Source organism: Benincasa hispida, chromosome 9 (assembly GCF_027475165.1).
Source record: "Benincasa hispida cultivar pf3 chromosome 9, pf3_genome.v1.1, whole genome shotgun sequence".
Lineage (NCBI taxonomy): Eukaryota > Viridiplantae > Streptophyta > Magnoliopsida > Cucurbitales > Cucurbitaceae > Benincasa > Benincasa hispida.
The window spans coordinates 46773267-46779469 of NC_143486.1; positions in this window are offsets into that span (position 1 = coordinate 46773267).

Below are 6203 nucleotides of genomic sequence, written 5' to 3' on the forward strand. Positions count from 1 at the left end.
CATATTTTAGTTTTAAAATAATTATTGGAAATAAATGCACTTCCACAAAAACCAATAAAAAATTAGGTAAATTAGTGTTTAGCAAATTTCATCTTTAAACTTGAAAAAGTAAGTTATACTATTTGATAAACACATGCTAAATTGTTGCAATTGACAATAATGACTAGATAGACCTGCTATTTGAATTCACTTCCATATCAATATCATTAAAAATCTCACTTCCATTAATAAAAAAGAAGAACGATTCAAATCAAGACAAAATCTAAGCTTAATTTTCAGAATACATCAATTAGATGTCGAGCAATTTGTCCGTTATTTATGTATGTAAAAAAACAAAATCCATGAAAATTCCCCATTTAAACAAATTATCTTCTTCCTCCATATTTCACTATCCCATAATTCCCTTATATCTCTTCCTCTCCATTTTTTCTCCATTATTTTATCCCTCATCTCAACCGACTCTCTCATTTTCAATATCAATTCAAAATATAAAAAATAAATTTTAATTTATAAAAAAAAATTGAAAATTGAAAATTTGTTGGGAAGTAATGTGTAATCAACTTTGACTAACCAATAATCGTTCTTTAGAATCCATTTTTATTTATGTATCATCTGTGTATATTTAATTTCTTTCAACTCTTGTCTTGTAATGTTCATCATTGATCGAGTCATTTAATCCAATTTCTCTAGCTGAACTGTCCATGTTGTTATTTCAATACCTCATAATTTTTATTTTTATTTCACTAATAACAGATGGGGTAAAAGAAAGCTAATGATGATTGGTATTATTTGTATTCGTGCTTTTTTATATCTTGCCTCTTATTCTTTTCCCTGTTTACTAATTAATAAATCTAAGGTATTTGTTAATTATTTTAATATTAAAAATCAGCTAATAATTATAGAGATGTGAGTCATCTTATCTCTTCTACTATTATATGTGCATCTAGAATTTTGCAATATCTTTTATGAACCATAATATTTTGTAACTATGCCTATAAAGTTTCCGTGTATACCAAGGTATGTGTGGATGACTTATCTCCTTTTTAGGAGATGTGTAAGTGATTTCATCGGTTAAGAAAATGAGGAAAACATATAAATCTTTCAACAAACGAAATCCTAGTCGTTTAATCATTGTCTCTTGATTTAATCCTCGACCATTTGATATTTTACAGTTATTTAAAGCTTCATAAATTTTTATGTTATGTTTCTCTCGTAGAATATTATGATGTTTCATTGATGCTCCAATAACATTCACCACATTTTTAACAATAAAAAAAGGACCATTAATTTCCACATGATTTTTTGTAGTAGATATGAGAGCTAATTGAAGGTGATGAGAAAAATAATGGATGTAAAAAGCACATTCATTTTCTTTCAGAATAAATGCTTTTAAGCCATTGAACCCGCCTTTCATATTACTTGCTCCACCATGTCCTTGTCCTCATAAACTAGCAATACTTAACCCATGTTGAGAAAAAAAACTATCAATAGCTTTCTTGAGTGATATAGCACTTGTATTATTGACATGTATGATTCCAACAAATTGTTCAACCACATAACCTTCATCAACATATTTTAATAGAGCTGACAACTGCTCCTTTGAAGATGTATTTTTTGATTCATCTATCGGGATAGAAAATTTTTGTCACCCATATCTCTTATAACTATATTAACAATTTCTACTGCAATAGAATTCACTATATCTTTTTTAATATCAGGTGCAATCAATTTTAAATTATTAACAATCTCTCCATATTGATATAAAGTTAACTCTACAAAAGTATTAACGAAAAAAGTTGTCACACCCCCTCCTAGATTACCCTCTTAATCTAAAAGAGGATATGACCGCGGTAGTTACTAGCCCTGCTGCCAACACCCATCACTTTAGCCCTCTAATCTAAATGCCAACCTGTTAAACATTAATAATGTATGAATATGGTATGCCTCCTTAATGTTCTACAAAATATTATATAAACACATGCATACAGCTATGATATAATATCTAAGGGGAGAAACATTCACAGATGGGCCCAAACATCTCTAACAGAGCCCTAGTCCCTCTCAAAACATGTGTACATAAACAGATCATCAACCTAAGTCTTCTTAATAAGCCGAGTCTTTCAGTGGCAAGCAGCAGTAGGATCAACCTTGAGGAATCTGACCACTATCTGAGAAGGGAAAACATAGAAATTTTGTGAACTAAAAGCCCGGTGAGCGACTATAGAATCATATAACATCATGCATTACATCACTATAAATATGTAAATATACTAATGAATATCTCAAGCAATTGTCTCTAAATGTAGCTTTAAACCATTCTTAGACATCATTAAACATAATTATTCCCTAGTTGAGAACGAGCCTAAATACTCTAGCTCCCAACGTTTGTTACTAGCCCAGAGACCAATACTTCGGCCTCTCATTCAGAACTGCCTACGTGCACGTGGCCATACTAAGTACCATCATTCCTTAGGTACTTCCGCTCAGATACCTTCTCAAACCTGTCCTTCAGTATCGAGCTACTAAGATACCTTCTCAAATGTCCTTCGGTATCAAGTTGGTCAGGTACCTTCTCAAATGTCCTTCGGTACCGGGGTATTTTGTAGCATCAAATTAACTTCCATTGCGTACCATCTACACAAGAAATCATTCTCTCATAGTCTTCCTCTAGGAAGCATATTTCAACATTAGAAACTTTAACTTTTGTAATGACTACAAGACATACCTTGGCCTATGTTACACATATACAAGCCGAGAAACATGCATTAAGTTATTCTTCAACCATTTATTGCTTGAGGGAGTATAAATTCATCATTAATGTCACTGTAACTTGATCTTATATGCATAAGTATTGCAGACATTAATTCACTTAGTCACTCACCGCTCGTCAGGCTCTTAACGATTTATACGCCTCTCCTAGCTCTTCTTGGCCTGAAAGGACATAATTCCCGATTAAACTCCTTAGAATTCTTAGTAAAATACCTCAAATAATTCATTTACTAAAGGAACTTTCATTAACAAAGACAGTTTTACTGGCGAGATCCTCATAAGCGAGATCCCCCTCATGAGCGAGATCCTCATGAGTGATATCCTCCTTATGAGCGAGACCCTCATGGGCGAGATCGGCGAGATCCTCATGAACGAGATCAGCGAGATCCTCATGAGCGAGATCAAGCTTTTCCTGACAAACTTTCATCCTAGTGATACTCACCTTACCAACGATACTCAGCCCAATTCCTAGTGAGATTTCCTTCTAGAGTGAGATCCTTATCACAAAATCAGCGAGATCCTCATTCCCATATCTCACTATAACTCCCCATGGTGAATTGTTTGTTTGTTCTTCCCAAACAGTGATCTGCTTATGCACCAATTCTCTGTTATAACTTCAAAAATTCATAACTCAAAATCCAGAGCTCTTTTCAAGAAACTTCCTTCTAAAAACTTGTTTAAAATTGAGTAACTTTCTTGCCGTATAATTTCAGCCGAGAATTCCTTATAGTTTAGCCTAGAACTTCCAATCTTCACCTCGAGTCCTGATTAACCCGAGAATCTGCATCCTCTGTACTTTCTTCACTTCTTGTTCTTCTCCTCCTACAATCTTTCTCCGACAAGACAATCTCACAAACTAGATTCTCTCAGTTTTCGAACGGTACTGATTTCACTAAATTTGCTCATTTCAATTACTGAAACCATGCTTTTGAATTTCTTCTTCCAAAAACTTCCTGCCGCCTCCCAAGTTCAAGGGTTAACCGCCATGTCACCCCTCATTTAATATGTTTTTCCTTCCCTTTTATCATAATTCCTATAAATAAACATGAATTGCTACTTAATAAATATGTAATATAACATTCTTTTGGCTAAACATGCTTATCTAGCAAACCTAGAGTTCGGGGTTTACAATCATCCCCTCCCCCCCCAAAAGAAATTTTGTCCTCGAAATTTACCTGATATGTCATTTGAAAAGCTGAGGATATCTCTTCCTCATTTGCTCTTCAAGTTCGCAGGTAGCTTCCTCGATTCCATGATTATGCCATAACACCTTCACCAAAGGAATCGTCTTATATCTGAGTACCTGGTCTTTCCTGTCCAAAATCTTGATGGCCTCTTCCTCGTAAGATAAATCTTCTTTATGTTGTACCAGTTGTGTTGCTAGTATGTGCATAGGATCAGACACGTATTTCCTTAGCATTAACACATGAAATACGTCGTGAATATGAGCAAACTCCTTCGGTAACTGCAACCTATAAGCTACTGGACCAACCCGTTCCACAATTTCATATGGTCTGATGCATCGTGGAATTCTTTTTCTCCCAACCCGGAGAATTCCTTTCCATGGGGACAGCCAAAGAAATACCCATTTTCCGACTTCAAATTCTAGTTCTCTTCTTCGCTTATCAGCATAGCTCTTCTGTCTATTGCGAGCCGCCTTAAGATTATCCCTGATAAGTTTCACATTCTCTGTTGTTTGTTGAATAATTCTGGACCCAATAATTGTCATTCTCCGATTTCGTTCCAGCATACTAGGGTCCTGCAAGGTCGGCCGTACAATGCTTCATAGGGAACCATTCCGATAATAGATGTCACAACCCGCCCTAGACCACCTTCTTAACCTGAGAAAGGGCATGACTGCAGTAGTTATCAACCCTTTGGTTGACACTTACTGCCTAATAACTCTTGCGGAAATAATTCTGATACCAATAAACAAATTCAACAACTAACTGATTAAGTCAAGGAGACAAACTACAGCGAATTAAGTAGGCCTATCTTTATTTTACAACAATGTAATGTTTATACAACTCAAAGAGTTAACTATAAAGTTTACAACAATAACTGTAAAACTCCGGATGTGTAACTGTGGCTTGTGGCAGACCTTGACCTTAGCAGCACCCTGGAAATCTTCACCTTTCACTACCTGGGAAGAAAAACATGAAATAACGGAATGAGCTTTTACAAAGCTCGTGAGTGGTAGGCAACTTATAGAGTCTATTTCAACTCATAAATAACAAGCATATCACGAATACGAGGTTACATTCAAACCTCCGCCGTGAGTGAGTCTGTTCTCAAACTTTTATCTATGCACACGGTAGATAGCTAAACCGATAACCACTTAGAATGAGTATGCTATCTACCTACACACACGGTAGATAGATAACTGTTACTAGCTACAATGCTTACTCTGCGCGTTCCCTCTATTCCCTATATGCACATAGCTCCCCGTTCATGGACTCAAAAGCTAGGCCCATCGGCCCTCTGACCATCTCATACAAGGATCCTCCCATAGGTTCAGGAACTAGACCCCTCGGTCCCCTGACCATCCCGTGAGGTTTTGCTTACGGGCTCAGGCACTAGGTCTATTGACCCCTTGACCATCCCGATCACATAATCTCATTCTCAAGCTAGATACTCATTCACAACCTAAGCATATACAATTTACTCTAAAATATATGCTTTAAGACTTAAAAGAAAGTACCACTCACCTTGGTCGTTTAGGAACTTTTCTCTCTAGAAGTTCCTTGGTCTTCTCGGGCTCCTCCTTTGAACCCTAAATTCCATATTTAATTTAAAGCGCAAACTACTCATAGTCTAAGCCTTATCTCGAGTTACTTCCTTCTAAAAATATGCTCTAAAATGTCTCAAGAAGCTTACCATAAAATCTTAGCTCAGAAGTCCTCGTGGTTTGGCCGGAATCATCAAAACATCAAGACTGGCCCCGCTTACCCGACAGCTCGACCCCTCTGTCTTTTCCTCATTCTCCAGCCCGATTCCTTGGAGCTTCTTCTTTTGCAGCCCCACCATGACAACTAGACTCTTTTAGCTTTCAGATGGCTTTGAAATCACATCAAACGCACGAGTATTCTGGGAGAACATCTCGTCCCAAGTTGATGCTGTTTTCCAGACTTCACTGTCGAATGCGTCCTCTTTGAAACTATATGATCAACGCATGGATTTTTCTCTCAACGCAATGTTTACTCAACTTTCCCATTCTTTTTAAATGTATTTTGAGTTGTGTTCGGAAAATGAAGTCTTTTGGCCCTATTTATAGGCGTCCAAACCTTCTCCAAGATCAATACCTCCTCCTCCATGTGTTACTCTTAAAGATATGCCAACCTATAGCCCATTCCACCTCTTGCTTGAGGTGTCTACCAACGCAAGGTTGGATCTATGCAAGTGCTGGATGTCTTTCTTCTACAATTCCAATGCAT